The sequence below is a fragment of the Myxocyprinus asiaticus genome, chromosome 27 (assembly GCF_019703515.2).
Source record: "Myxocyprinus asiaticus isolate MX2 ecotype Aquarium Trade chromosome 27, UBuf_Myxa_2, whole genome shotgun sequence".
In the NCBI taxonomy this organism is placed as follows: Eukaryota; Metazoa; Chordata; class Actinopteri; order Cypriniformes; family Catostomidae; genus Myxocyprinus; species Myxocyprinus asiaticus.
The window spans coordinates 18149061-18165706 of record NC_059370.1 but is presented as its reverse complement, the minus strand read 5'-3'; the positions used below and the strand labels follow the sequence as shown (position 1 = coordinate 18165706).

Sequence of the window (16646 nt, the reverse complement as noted above, 5' to 3'; positions counted from 1 at the left end):
TGTTGATTCCATTCCAGGATGTCCTCTGTGGAGAATTTATATATATATATATAAATTATTATTATTATTATTTTTTTATTTTATTTTTTTATTTTTTTAAAGCTGTGATACTTGGGGATCACAGCTTTTGGGCCTTTCATCACATTCCCATCTTCCATTATGAGTTCCTCTCTGTATGGGAAGTACTGATGAAGTTCAGATGGAAGCTTTGCTTGTCTGCCTGGCCAGCCATCGTGTATTATTCTGCATAGCTGTTGGAGCATTACATCTGATGATGTATGTTCTCTCAACTGATCAAGTCTTGATGATGAGATGTGTTCCAGTGACATTACCTCAAAGCCAGTTTCATCACAGCAATGCACGTCCAAGCTCTTCCTGGGTGCGTGTGACAGAGTGTCAGCCAGGTATATACTGTATGTTTTCCTTTCCTGTAGGTTATCATTAAGTCATATTTCTGGAGCCTCAACATAATTCGCTGTAGCCATGCTGGTGCTGTATGTATGGGTTTGTTGATTATCATGACCAACGACTGATGATGTTTCATTGTGGATCTGTTTCCCATAGATGTAATCATTCAACTTGGCACATGCAAACACAACTGAGCAATTTGAGCATATTGAGTTTCTGTCTGTGTCAAAGCCTTTGAAGCATATGCTACAGGAGCATTTTTCTGGAGACATGCCGCACCAAGTCCAAATTGAGAAGCATCACATGTCAATGTCACAGGTTTGTGGACATCATATACCTCAATGTTGGTGGATTGGTTATGCACTCCTTTAATGCATCAAATGCATCTTGATGTTGCTTGAGCCAACACCATTCTCTGTCTTTGTGGGTCAGTTCTCGAAGCGGTGCTGAAAGGTTGCCGAAGTTTGGGATGAATTTTGCGAGGTAGTTAACCATCCCTAGAAAACACTGTAGGGCAGTGACATTTTCTGGGACTCTCATCTCTGTGATAGCTTTAGTCTTTGAAGGATCAGGCTTGAGTCCTTCACTTGTGAACACATGTCCAACATAACATACCTCTGGGAACCTAAATTTACATTTGAGAGAGTTAAGTCTAAGCATCACCTTTTGTGTACAATCCAGCACTTTCCTGAGATTTTCATCATGTTCTTTCACATCCCTTACTCCGATTATATTGTCCACAATGACGGCTCATGGATATCCTGCACAATACTTTTTCCATGGCTCATTGGAATATTTCACTGGCTGTACTGATCCCAAAAGTACATCCGCAGGAATTTAAATCTTCCAAATGGTGAGCTGAATGTTGATAGCATTGAAGATTTGTCATCCAGAGAGACTTGCCAGAAGGAACATTTTGCGTCCAGGACAGAGAAGAGAGTTGAATTAGGCATTTTAGCAGCTACTTCTTCAACTGTATGCATTGAGTGGTGTGGACAAAGGAGGGTCTTGTTGAGGTCTCTTGGGTCTATGCATAGCTTAATCTCGTCCGAATTCTATTTAAGGTCGCCACCATCATTGATACCCATTCAGCGGGCTCTGTGACTTGGGTAAGGACACCTAGATTGACCATTCTCTGTAATTCTGCTTTGACATTGTCATGCATGACTACCAGGATCTTGCGTGCAGGCTTTACAACAGGATGCACTCCTGGGTCCAGTTTCATTGAGTAGGTTAATGGGAGCATGTCAACCACATCTTTAAAAAGATAAGCATGAGAATCTTGATTTTTCATCCTCTGTCACATGATGGATTTCTTTGTTGAGTGAGATTAAACCCATTCTAAGGCAGTCAGGCAGACCTAACAATGGTTGCATATTTCTCTTTACTACATAGAATGAGAGGTTATGGACCTCATTGGAAGAGTGGCAGGAAAGCATGGCCAGGCCAACTGTGGGAATCTCTTCACCTCCATAGGCTACGAGTTTTGTGATCCTTGACAAGTTTAATTCCTCCTCTCCATCTGTTAGTTTTGTAAACAGAGCTTCTGGAATTACATTACACTCGGCTCCTGTATCTACTTTAAGCTAAACTGAATTTCCATTGATGTGTACAGTACATAATATCTTTGTCTTTTGTGGTGTCTTTGTTTCTGCTGTGTGTGAGGCATCTTTTTTGATTCTAACACCATCCACATAGTAAGATTCATCACTGCTTTCTACTGATGATTCTTTTTTCACAGTCTTTCTTGGTTTGCCTTTTAGCTTTAATGTGGACTTACAACATTTTTGAAATGGTTCCTCTTGTTGCATTTAAACATCACTCGCATCAGAACATGGAATGTGAGGACTCTATATAAAAGTGTCCGACTCGCCCAACTACAGTGGGTTTTCGATGGAAAGCGCAGAAGATATGGCAAAAGACAAATTCTACGAGCATTTCAAGATGTGTTTGACGACATCCAAAAATACAATTTGAAGATTCTAATTGGTGACTTCAATGCCTAACTGGGCGGCAATCGACAGGGCCTTGAGAGTGTGGTTGGAGCCCATGCATCTTCTGAACATCTGAGTGACAATAGAGAACGGCTGATATAGTTCTATGAACACAACAGGTTATGTGTCAGGAACACATATGTAGGGCTTTACTGGTTGTTTAGATCAGTGTTACTATCAGAAATAATTAATAATTATTTCTTTAGTTATTAATTAATATTTAAATTAATTAATTGAATCTAACTCATTAAACCCTCATATGGGGCTCCAGTAAATGTAGTGTGCTACGTTTAGGAGCGGGTTTGGTTATTAGCAATAATTAATAATTATCAAAGATGATTATTAATTATTAAAATCAATAGAACATTGATGAGAATCAATGTTAGCTTTTTTTAATCCTTTAAATCAATAATTATCAAAGATAATCACTAATCATTAACATCTATGATACATTAATTAAAATTAACACTAGCTTATTGATCTTTCAAAATCAACAATTGTCAAAGATAATTATCAATTATCAAAAATCAATAGAATATTAATAAGGATTAATTTTGATGGGGCACCACCCTGGAATCAGGGACTAATAACCAGATAGTATAACAGTCTCAATATTAGATTGTTTTCTTAGGAAAATCGACATCCGAAGAATATCAATTTTCAGGAAAAAAACAATGAATGAAGGCTTGAATCCGAGCACTGACATCCCGTCAGCATGACACAGGTGTATGCAAAACAAACCAAAACACTTCTCTTTGTAATATAACAAAGTTTATTTATGCAGTAATATCATTTAATAATTAATACAATGCAGTCAATAAACTTCAGACTTACAACTACAAACTAAACAGTGATATGATTAGATATGGAAATCAAAATAATTCTATAACACATGAGTGTGTGTGTGTAAGGAGGGACGTGCACAAAATGGCGTACGTGACTCTCGTGGAGAGTATGTCATGCAAGACTTCCGGCCAGAGAATATGGCCGCGAATGTGGGCAGAGAGAAACCAGTCATTGGTGTCTACCAGTTTTCGCGTGTATCCGCTTGTATGATAGCTTAGGGACAAAGCTGAGGTTTATCACGAAGCTATCCACTAGCCAAAAATGTGTCCGAGAATATTTGTGAGGGATCGCGCGTGCATGTGTGTGTGTGTGTGTGTGGTTAGTACGAGAGAGAGAGAATTAGGTGACGGCCCCAAAGCCGATTTTGCGATCATGGGAGAGAAAGCAGCTGTTAGGTTATCACTCAGAGACGCAGTGGACGGCTCGTAAACCATCCTGCATTCTTTGATTCTTTAATGGATAAACTCAGTTTGCCGGTCTCACCCGTGATGGTGGAAATGCACAACAGCCCAATGCAGTTGGACCACAATACAGCAAATCAAATTCGTGATAATTAATACCCTGAGTATTAATAATGAGCGGACATGGCGGTCCATAAACTGTACAAGCAATAACTTTGGTACACAAGAATAACACACTATAATATTCTATCTCTGCCCAGATGTAAACCTCTTACTTGAATCACATGAGGATGCAGAATGTGTGTTCATCCATCCTTTAACTCAGACTCGGTTCCTCGAGGCTCAGGTGATGACGGGAGGCTGTTTCCTCGCTCTGTCGGCGGGCGGTACGGCTGCTGATTCTCGGCGGGCTGGCGGAGAAATCAGCGACGTTGACTTGATTGAAGAGGGAAGAGAAATCTTTCTCTTCACTTCTGCAGGCAAATGGATGAAGATGCGGATTGCTCGGCGGTCTCCTTCGGATCCGTTAGAGTGTTCGGTGGAACACAGAGTAATCTCAACTTGTCCAGTGAGATGGAGATTGTATGGCCACAGTTTCAAGTCGGACGTTACTTCCTTGTGCCACAAGGCTGCACCTGAGAGCAGCAATGAGCTGCGTCTACACACGGTGAGCAAAGTTGCTGGAAGCAAATCCCGGAAGCATTTCTACTCCTGATGATGTCATGGTTGAGGGACGTTCTGTTGTGTGCCTCATCCAATAGGAGTTGAGAGTTCAATCCTTTAGTGAGCAAGGCTTCATGGGATTTGTAGTCTGTTTTGGACTCCCTTTGATTTTGGCACGGTTTTTAACAGTAAGATTTATGACTTGTTATGTGGGGGGCTGAGTTAGGTTTTATGACTGTGTTAGGCCTGCCTTTGTCTTCTATTTGAATACATGAGGCCCAACACATACTTCAAACATCGGCAGATACACAAGAAGACTTGGCGATCACCAGATGGGTACACCCTCAACGAGATCGACTTTATCTGCATTAGCCAGAAGCAGAGATCAACCTTATGTGACGCAAGGGCTTACAGAGCAGCAGACGTTGGATTGGATCATTATCTAGTCAGAGCAGATATCAACCTTAAACTATGAAATCAAAGGCAGCCCATACCAAAGAAACCGTTTGGAGTGGAGAAGCTCAAAGACCCTGTCACCACTGACACCTTCGCTCTGGAAATGCGTAATCACTTCGAACTGCTCGAAGAGATGGAGGATGTGGAAGAGCCCTGGATTAACATCAGAGACACCATCACGATTTGCGCCCAGGACATTATTAAAAGACGCCATGGCTGACAGAGAGAGAAATGGATCCAAGACCGATCGTGGAATCTGAATGACGAGAGGAAGGTTGCAAAACTGAAGCGGAAGCAGGCAGAGAATGCAGAAGATTTAGAGACGATGAGCCAGCGATACGCAAAGTTGGATCGGCTTGTAGCAAAAATCTATCGGAAGGACAAGAAGGAATTACAGCGGAAGTCAATAGAAGCACAAGAAGTGGCCAACCAAAATGACACAAAGACCCTCTATAGCATCATCAACGAGCTGGCCCACACAAGAAGCAATTCCAGTGTCCCAGTCAACGACAAGAACGGGAAGCTTTTGGTCACCCAAGACAAGCAAAACAAGAGATGGATTGAACATTTCCGGGAAACTCTTAATCATTCAGACCTGACCACCACTTAAGACTTTGAGGCGGACAAAGCTGGGGAAGAGCTCCAAGTGGACACCGGCAAATTCACCATCAAAGAAGTGAAATTTGTGATCAAAAGCCTCAAGGACAATAAGGTGGCCAGTTTGGACAAGATACCTGCAGATATAAAAGCAAAGTAGGCCTCAGTATAAGCGCCGAGAAGTCGAAGATCATGCACGTGAACACCATGGGTAGCACAAAGGGGATCGTAGTCGGGTCACAGTGGCAAGAGGAGGTGGAGAAATTCACATACTTTGGTAGTGTGATCTCCAAGAATGGAGATGCAGATGCAGACATCAAATGCCACATCGGAAAAGTGGCAGCTGTCTTTCGGAGGATTAAAAATATCTGGTGCTCGCCATCCATCTACTTGAAGATCAAGCAATGCCTGTTTTCCTCCTTTGTGGTACCGATGGCGATCTATGGCAGCGAGACCTGGAAGGCATCAACAAGCTGTCATGATCCTTCTCTGTCTGCCCTTCTGTCTTTGTCAGTTTTTTGTCTCTGTGAGTTTGTATGTATGAGCACATGGCTTAGTCTAGTGTTTATGTTTGCCATGTGCTCTCCTAACTCCGCCTCCTCATTCCCTCTGGCCTCACCCCTAGTTTAGTCCTCGTTTTGTTGAATGTCTTTGTAAGGGGGTTCAGTGGAAAGGAGGAGGCGAGAACCGGCTTAATAATATAAATAATAATTTAATAAACAATTTAAACAAAACACACAACCAAAAACACACAGTACAGCTGCCTGCAATTCTCTCTCTCTCGAACTGTCGTCCCCGGCCGCCTTTATCCCTCGCGTGCCCCATCAGGCTGATTGGGGACCGGGTGTGTCTCATTCCAGCCCGGCCCCGCCCTCCTCGGCTCTACACTCCTCCCGGCGTTGCCTCAGGCCTGGGAGCCCCCAGCATGACGTACATCCCCCACCCTTCCTCTCCGGGGGGGCGTGCCTTACGCCCCGACTGCCGGCGGGTCATCCCCGCCTTCCTCGACCTGGGAGGAGACAGGAGGAGAAAAACAACAAAACAAAATGGCAAGGGAAAGGCCAACACAGAGCGATAGAGAGAGAGGAGAGAGAGAGAAAAAAGAAACTCACCGGTTCTCTGATGTGCCGTTGCGTGGTACTCGATCACTACTCCACCCTCTCAGGCGGACTGCAGCCGCTCCTCCCCGGGCGGACCGGAGTCAGACCTCCGACCCCCAGCGGACAGAACGCCCCTCCGCGTTCCCAGTGTCCCGTGGGGACACTCCTCCGTCCCTGGCAGCGGCCCTACCACTCCAGGCGGTCGGGGAGTCACTTCCCTCCTACCCCCACGGACGGCGGTCTTCTCTCGACCCCTCCGCATTCCCGAGGGATGGCAGAGCACTCCTCCGCCCCCGGCAGCGGCTCCCTCACTCCAGGCGGTCGGGAAGTCCTGTCCCCACTCGCCTCGCGGACAGCTGCCGTTCCCCGCGTCCGGGTGGATCAGGCTACTCCGTCCCCCGTCGGACGGCAGCGGCGCTCCCCTGGGTGGATGGCAGTGTCGAGGACTCTGCGACGGGAATCCCTCCTCCTTCCCGGGTTTCGGCACCAGTGTAAGGGGGTTCAGTGGAAAGGAGGAGGCGAGAACCGGCTTAATAATATAAATAATAATTTAATAAACAATTTAAACAAAACACACAACCAAAAACACACAGTACAGCTGCCTGCAATTCTCTCTCTCTCGAACTGTCGTCCCCGGCCGCCTTTATCCCTCGTGCGCCCCATCAGGCTGATTGGGGACCGGGTGTGTCTCATTCCAGCCCAGCCCCGTCCTCCTCAGCTCTATAGTCTTCACCTGTTTCCTCTTGTGCCTTGCCTGTATATATTGTGCTCCCTTTCCCTTTGTGTTTGTCGGATTGTTTCGTTCCCATGTCTGTTCCCCAGTGTTCGTGCGTTACTCCTCTGTCTGGTTAGTTATTTTGTTTATTAGTTATCAGCTTGTAATCGTGTTTTGTTCCATTTGTTTTCTTAAAACTCTCACGTGGGAGAACACTTGTATGTTTCATGTTTGTTTTTCTTTTGTTTATTACAATCATTTGTTTCACTCATTCCTGCATTTGGGTCCTCCTTCTTGCAAATTCCTTGACACAAGCATCAACAAGAAGCTTTACATCTTTCAGCAAAGGTGCCTACACCAAATCTTCAAGATCCAATATTACGATCATATCACCAACAAAGAGGTGCTCCTAAGAATTGATGTATGCAAGCTCCACATCATCATCACCCACAGGAGACTCCGATTGGCTGATTGGCTGGCCACGTTCTTCGAATGGAGAACCATCAGATCCCCAAGATTGCAATGAGATGGGTATTACCAGGCGTGACATGTCAACGAGGATGCCCCCGAAACATGCAGAGGAGAATGTTTATCCAAGACCTGAAGTTACTAAACACCACATGGGATGACGCCGAGACCGTGGCCAGAGACAGGAAACTCTAGAGAGAACTCACTGCTTGATATGCTACTTAGCATGGGAGGATCTAAGTCTAGGTGACCATATGCTAGACATATTTCCCTTCTAGCTTTGTTTACCTCCACAACTTCTGCAATTAACAATGGTCTGAGTAGTTGCACAGTCAGAGTTGGGTTTTGTTTAAACCCTCATTTCACTTTCTTTTTTTATTTTGTGGTGCACACTGTCCACATTAGGACTGCTTTCCCTGGGCACAGCGAGTGTCTTTGTATGAAGATCAGCCGATTCATGAATTTGGCATAATTTGATGGCTTTGACTAACGTTAATTCACTGTATCTCAACAGGATTTTTCTCAATGCATCATTTGTCACTGCACGAACAAGTCTATCTCTTATGAGCTCGTCTGTTAATTCACCAAATCACCAAAACGGAGGCAATGTGATGGTCTGGGGGTGCTTTGGTGGTGGTAAAGTGGGAGATTTGTACAGGATAAAAGATATCTTGTAGAAGAAAGGCTATCACTCCATTTTGAAAAGCCATGCCATACCCTGTGGACGGCGCTTGATTGGAGCCAATTTCCTCCTACAACAGGACAATGACCCAAAGCACAGCTCCAAACTATACAAGAACTATTCATGAAAGAAGCATTCAGCTGGTATTCTGTCTATAATGGAGTGGCCAGCACAGTCACCGGATCTCAACCCTATTGAGCTGTTGTGGGAGCAGCTTGACCGTACGGTATGTAAGAAGTACCCATCAAGCCAATCCAACTTGTGGGAGGTGTTTCAGGAAGCATGGGGTGAAATCTTTTCAGATTACCTCAACAATTTGACAACTATAATGCCAATGGTCTGCAAGGCTGTAATTGCTGCAAATGGAGGATTCTTTGATGAAAGCAAAGTTTGAAGGACTCAATTATTATTTAAAATAAAAATCATTATTTCTAACCTTGCCAATGACTATATTTCCTATTCATTTTGCTATATTTCCTATTCAAACTCATTTCATGTATGTTTTCATGGAAAACAAGGACATTTCTAAGTGATCCCAAACTTTTGAACGGTAGTGTATATAAGAAACGTTTGAAAATAGGTTATTAAAAAGCTCTTCAGTTTCCCGGCAATCCTCACAATACTCTCTCTACAAGTTCAGCTGCTCAAGCTCTGTTGAGAGTTTGTTTCATTGCAGATGTAAGTTGTAATATTAGGCTATAATTATGCTGTTGATGGCTTCTTTATCTCATATATACAGTATACTGTATATATATATATATATATATATATATATATATATATATATATATATATATATATACACATACACACACACACACTGCATGCCCAATTATTAGGCAAGTGAGTATTCTGATCTTATCATTATTTCCATGCACATTTTCTAACTCCAAACCATGTAAACTTGAATGCTTATTGGATTTAATCATTTTCAGGTGGTATGTATTTGTGTAATGAGGGAGGGTGTGGCGTAGGTGACTAACACCTTATATCAAGGTGTGCATAATTATTAGGCAGCTTCATTACCTCAGGTAAAATGGGCCAAGAAAGAGATTTTATAAAATGCATAAAATGCCTTTCAGACAGATGCAACACTCTTGCAATTGCTAAACTATTGAGGCGTGACCACCGGACAATCAAACGTTTTGTTGCAAATAGTCAACTGGGGTGCAAAAAACACATGGAGAAGAAAAGGCGCAAATTAACTGCAAAAGATTTGAGAAGAATTAAACATGAAGCTACCAGGAACCCATTATCCTGCAATGCTACCATATTCCAGAACACAACCTACCTGGAGTATCCAGAGGTACAAGGTGCCAAGTGCTCAGAGACATGGCCAAGGTCAAGAAGGCTGAAGCACAACCACCACTGAATATATTCACAAGTTGAAGCATCAAGATTGGGCAAAGAAATAAATGAAGACAGATTTTTCGAAGTTTTTATGGACCGATGAAATGAGAGTGACTATTGATGGACCAGATGGATGGACCCGTGGCTGGATCACTAATGGACACAGGGCACCACTTCGAGTCAGGTGCCAGCAAGGTGGAGGAGGGTACCCCTCCACCTGGTATGGGCTGCTATCATTAAGTATGAGGTAGTTGGACCTTTTCAAGTTGAAGATGGACTGAAACTCAACTCTCAAACCTATTGCCAGTTTCTGGAAAGTACTTTCTTCGAGCAGTGGTATAGGAAGAAGTCCTCAGCATTCAAGAAGGCCATCATCTTTATGCAGGACAAAGCTTTATCACATGCATCCAAGTACTCCACTGCTTGACTAGCCAGCAAGGGCCTTAAAGATGCCCAAATAATGACTTGGCCCCCTTCCTCATCTGACTTAAATCCCAACTGATAACTTGTGGGCCCTTCTCAAACGTGAGATTTACAGTGAGGGAAGACAATACACCTCTTTGAACAGCATTTGGGAGGCTGTGGTTGCTGCTTCAGTGAAAGTTGATCATGAACAGATCAATAGTTACTAACTATTAGTTGCCTAATAATTGTGCACACTTATATATTCTCCTGAGAAAGAAAAAACGTCCTGGTTACTTGCATAACCTCCATTCCCTGATGGAGGGAACGAGACATTGTGTCAATGTAGTGACACTAGAGGTCGCTCTTGGGAGCCCGAAACACCTCTGGTCTTGATAAAAGGCCAATGAAAATTGGCGAGTGGTATTTGCATACCACTTCCCCGAACATACGGGTATAAAAGGAGCTGGTATGCAACCACTCATTCAGGTTTTGTGCTGAGGAGCCGAGACAAGGTCCCGGCCATTTCAGCGGGTAGTCCAGTGTTGTGGCAGGAGGAACACAACGTCTCATTCCCTCCATCAGGGAATGGAGGTTACACAAGTAACCAGGACGTTCCCTATCTGTCACTCACTCGACGTTGTGTCGATGTAGTGACACTAGGGGTCCCTATACGAAATGCCACAACTGGCTGAACTGTGTTACGTGAACTGGCGGTGTGTGACGGGCAGACCACTGTGTGCCTCGTAGCCAGCGCACCAGGCTGACACGTAACCTCCCCTAACGCTGTTATGAGTGTCGAACGGCCCTTCAGGGACAAGTCGACTGCCCAAAAGTTAGAGACAGGCTAGCCCAGTCGTGGCCTCTTATCCTCTCTTTTTTTTCCCTCTCCCGCAAAAAAAAGAGTTAACCGACTGGGGCCACCAGGTCTACGTCGGGAGAAACAGCTGAGACCACTCCCCGCTGTGGGGGGGTGGGGGGGGGGTATTTGAGTGGAAATACGTCACATGTTGGAAGTATGTCATGTGGAGAAGTCCCATGGTAGGTCCTACCCTACGGGGGAGGAGTTTCTACAAACATGGTGACTGGGGCAGAGGGGCCTCTGCCCAAGGAAGACACAGTTTACCAACAGGGAAACGAATTAGCGGAAGATATATGTCACATGGGGTTACCTATGGGGGAACCAACACATGCGGAGCACCTACCCCAGTACAGGGCTTAGTTAGCACATGTACTGAGCCTACAGCGAGTTTCTCTGCAAATTCGTCTGCCATAGGGCTCGGAGGAACTCATCCAGGGAACACAGTTTGTGAACACTACTGGGAATCAACAGCGCACGTTTTCAGCTCAGGGGAGGTGAAAGGCACTATGCACAAGCGATACACCCGGCCAGCTCTCCCGGACTTACCTGCTTGTGCCTGCCACTACACGGGACAAAACCGGTTCCACCCGGAAATTGTAGAACCTCGCAATGGTGTTGGGTGTTGCCCAGCCTGCTGCTCTGCAAATGTCTGTTAGAGAGGCGCCACTGGTCAAGGCCCAGGAGGCCGCCACACTCCTGGTAGAATGAGCTCGTAGCCCTACCGGGGGCGGCACGTCCTGGGCGTGATATGCCATTGTTATGGTGTCAATGACCCAGTGGGCGATCCTCTGCTTGGAGACAGCACTTCCTTTCCGCAGTCCACCAAAGCAGACAAAGAGCTGCTCAGAGACACTAAAGCTCTGCGTGCGATCCAAATAGATGCGTAAAGCACGCACCGGACACAGCAACGTCAGGGCTGGGTCTGCCTCCTCCTGGGGTAGCGCTTGCAGGTTCACCACCTGCTCCCTAAAAGGGGTCATGGGAACCTTGGGCACGTAGCCCGGTCAGGGTCTCAGTATCACGTGAGAGTAGCCCGGACCAAACTCCAGGCACGTTTCGCTGACAGAGAACGCTTGCAGGTCTCCTACCCTCTTGATGGAAATGAGCGCAGTCAGAAGGGCAGTCTTCAAAGAGAGTGCCTTAAGCTCAGCTGACTGCAAGGGCTCAAAGGGGGCTCTCAGTAGACCCTGAAGAACTACAGAGAGGTCCCATGAGGGAACGAGGAGCGGTCTGAAGGGATTCAACCTCCTGGCACCTCTCAGGAACCTGATGATCAGGTCATGCTTCCCTAAGGACTTACCGTCTGCTGTGTCGTGGTGTGCCGCTATAGCGCCTACATACACCTTCAAGGTGGAGGGGGACAGCCACCCTTCCAACCTCTCCTGCAGGAAGGAAAGCACCGATCCGACTGCACATCTCTGGGGCTCTTCGCGCTGGGAAGAAAACCACTTAGTGAACAGACGCCACTTCAAGGCATACAGGTGCCTCGTAGAGGGGGCCCTAGCCTGAGTGATCATGTCTACCACCGCGGTGGTAGGCCACTTATGTCTTCCACGTCCCGTCCAGGGGCCAGACATGGAGATTCCAGAGGTCTGGTCATGGTTGCCAGATGGTGCCCTGTCCCTGAGAAAGAAGGTCCTTCCTCAGGGGAATTCGCCGGGGGGGCTGTCACAAGGAGTGTGAGGTCCGAGAACCACATCTGGGTGGGCCAGTAGGGTGCTACCAGGACGACTTGCTCCTCATCATTCCTGAGCTTGCACAGGGTCTGTGCAAGCAGGCTTATTGGGGGAAACGCATATTTGCGTAGTCCAGGGGGCCAGCTGTGTACCAGCGCGTCTATACCGAGAGGTGCCTCGGTCAGGGCGTACCAGAGCGGGCAGTGGGAGAATTCTTAGGATGCGAACAGGTCTACCTGTGCCTGCCCAAATTGACTCTAACTCAGCACCAGGAGCCGGCAGCTGCATGCCCGTTGCATACAGCGCCCCAGCCCATTTTGGAGGCGTCTGTCATAACCACGATGCACCTGGAGACCTGCTCTAGGGGAACACCTGCCCGTAGAAATGTGAGATCGGTCCAAGGGCTGAAGAGGCAGTGACAGACCGGCGTGATGGCCACGCAATGTGTCCCATGGTGCCATGCCCATCTCGGGACTCGAGCCTGGAGCCAGTGCTGAAGCAGTCTCATATGCATCAACCTGAGCGGATTGGCCACTGCTGAGGATGTCAAATGCCCCAGGAGCCTCTGAAACAGTTTCAGTGGAACCACTGTCTTCTGTCTGAATGCCTTCAAACAGGTCAGCATCGACTGTGCACGCTTGTTCGTGAGGCGTGCCGTCATCGAGACTGAGTCCAACTCCAAGCCGAGAAGAGAGATGCTCTGAACTGGGAGGAGCTTGCTCTTTCCCAAGTTGACCTGAAGCCCTAGTCGGCTGAGGTTTGAGAGCACTAGGTCCCTGTGTGCACACAACACATCCCGAGAGTGAGCTAGAATTAGCTAATTGTCGAGATAGTTGAGGATGCAAATGCCCACTTCCCTTAACGCGGCAAGGGCTGCCTCTGCGACCTTCGTGAAGACGTGAGAGAACAAGGACAGGCCGAAAGGGAGGACTTTGTACTGATACACCATCGAATGCAAACCGCAGGAAGGGTCTGTGTCGAGGTGGAATCGAGATGTGGAAGTACGCATTCTTCTGGTCTACTGTCGCAAACCAATCTTGATGCTGGACGCTCGCTAAAATGCGTTTTTGCATCAGCATCTTGAACAGGAGTGTAAAGCCCGGTTCAGTACTCGCAGGTCCAAGATTGGCCGCAACCCACCGCCTTTCTTCGGTACAATGAAGTAGGGGCTGTAAAATCCCTTCTTCATCTCTGCCAGAGGGACAGGCTCTATCGCACCCTTCTGTAGGCGGGTAGCAATCTCCGCACACAAGGTAGCGCCGTTCTCGCCCTTCACCGAGGTGAAGTGGACGCTGCTGAACCTGGGCGGACACCTGGCAAACTGAATCGCGTAGCCGAGTCTTTTAAATGAAAAGGCAACAAAAGATTTTCCTCCCGGCCCTCCACCGGGAGATGGAGTGGTCTGCTAACCAGCTCCAGAACAGCGGGTTTCATCGTCCCTGGGTCACCCGTCTCAGGAGCGCTTCGAAGCCTTTTGCGGGTTCTTGGCGGCCGGCTGTGAGACGGGTGCCGTCTGCTTCCTGCAGTGGGCTCCACGCCGGGGCCGGGTTGCAGGGGCGGGCTGCGGCGGAGCCGGTGCAGACACCACAGGGGGATGCCCTTGGCGACGAGCAGGTGGGGTGCTGGATCTTGAGCCGCACCGGGGCAGGATGTGCCAGATAGCCTCTGTCTGCTGCTTCACCGCCGAGAACTGCTGGGCGAAGTTCTCGATGGTGTCACCAAACAGGCCAACCTGGGAAATGGGGGCACCAAGGAACCATGCCTTGTCGGCCTCTCCCATCTCGACCATGTTGAGCCAAAGGTGGCGCTCCTGGAACACCAAGGTGGACATCGCCCGCCTGAGAGACCGCACCGTGACCTTCGTCGCCCGGAGAGCGAGGTCGGTCGCCGAGCGCAGCTCCTGCATCAATCTCGGGGCGGAACTACCCTCGTGCAGTTCCTTTAGCACCTTGGCTTGGTGGACTTGCAGGAGAGCCATGGCATGCAGGGCACTCGCCAATTTTCATTGGCCTTTTATCAAGACCAGAGGTGTTTCGGGCTCCCAAGAGTGACCCCTAGTGTCACTACATCGACACAACGTCGAGTGAGTGACAGATAGGAACTCACTTTTTCTGGGTTTTCAGGTTTGAGGTTCAATAACATTTTGGATTGACTGAGAGCATTGTGTTTGTTCAGCAATAAAATGAATCCTGAGGAATACAATATGCCTAATAATTGGGCACGCAGTGTGTATATATATATATATTATATATATATATATATATATATATATATGATGCGTTTGAAAATAGGTGATTAAAAAAGTGCTTCACCGCCAGCGCTTTCATCTCTCGACACGCAACTTAGACAAAAATAATCCTCAAAATACTAAAACTGGATCATTTGAATAAACAATGTTTTATTCAAAAATGTTTTTTTTTCTTCTAAAACATTGTGCATTGGTAAAATCTTGCAGTGTTGTTTATTTGTTCACTTGCATTGTTGACGAGATTAACACCGTGTTCTAGATGTGTGGCTGGAAACATCATAACTCACAAAAAATTAAAAGCATCTGACAATTGAAAAGCTTCCAGCAAAGGTAGGAATAATATATATCATTATTGTCCAGCTGTTTAGTGAAATTTATAGTCGTGTTGAATATTGGAGTTTAACAATATTAAAATAATCTGACATCTGGAATATTTTTAGTCCTTGACGTGAACATGTTACTGATGTACACTGCCTGGCCAAAAAAAAGTGCAAACTCTAATATTCCATTAGACCGCCTTTAGCTTTGATTACGGCATGCGTTTGTCGCGGAATTGTTTTGACAACCTTATGCAACGTCACAAAATGTATTTCTGTCCAGAGTTGCATACATTTTTGGCCAAGATCTTGTATTTAGGACGGGAGTGTCGAACCACTCCATAAAGTCTTTTCCAGCACATCCCAAAGACTTTCAATGGGATTCAGGTCAGGACTCTGTGGTGGACAATTCATGTGTGAAAATGATTCCTCATGCTCCCTGAACCACTCTTTCACAATTTGAGCCCGATAAATCTTGTCGTCCTGGAATATGCCTGTGCCAGCAGGGAAGAAAAATCCATTAATGGGATAACCTGGTTATTTAGTACATTCAGGTAGTCAGCTGACTTAATTTTATTGCTGCATAACTTTGCTGAGCCTAGACCTGTCTAACTGAAGCAACCCCAGATTATAACACTGCCAGAGGCTTGTACAGTGGGCACTATGCATGACGGGTGCATCACTTCATGTGCTTCCCTTCTTACCCTGATGTGCCCATCACTTTGAAATAGGTTAAATCTGGACTCATCAGACCACATGACCTTTTTCCATTGCTCCACAGTCCAATTTTTATGCTCCCTAGCAAATTGATGTTGTTTTTTTCTGATTGGCCACACAGCTGTTTAGTCCCTGTCCTGTAAGTTCTCATCACACTGTGCATGTGAAAGTGCTCTTTCACTATTAAACATAGCCATGAGTTCTACTGTCAATTTTTCTACGATGTGACTTCACCAAGCGTTTTAGTGATCTCCAATCACGATCATTCAAGATTTATTTCCAACCACATTTCTACTGCCAAGCTGACGGTTCACCACTATCCTTCCAGGTTTTAATAATGCGATGGACAGTTCTTAACCCAATTCCAGTGGTTTCAGCAATCTCCTTAGTTGTTTTCTTTGCTTGATGCAGGCCTATAATTGACCCCTTTTGAAACACAGTAACATCTTTTCCACAACCACGGGATACGTCTTCCGACATGGTTGTTTAAGAAATGAGAAGCTACACACTGCATCAGTTAGCTTAATAAACACATGGGCCATCAAAGAGTCGCACCACTTTTCAGTGGAACCAGACGAGGAATAACAATCACACCGACTAAAGAACACGGTCTATTTGTCAAACGCGGACAGGCTATCACAGTTAATGGCTGTGCCTGCTCATATTGATGCAGTGTCTAACAACATGGAAAAATATGTACATACACCCATACATAACCAGTGTGTGTGTGTGTGTGTGTGTGTG

The 16646-nt window shown here is 46.2% G+C and overlaps 1 pseudogene; it reads left to right on the top strand.

Annotated features, from left to right (window-relative positions):
* Positions 1 to 2301: 2301 nt before the first annotated feature.
* Positions 2302 to 5378, top strand: LOC127417807 (craniofacial development protein 2-like; annotated as a pseudogene).
* Positions 5379 to 16646: the final 11268 nt, after the last annotated feature.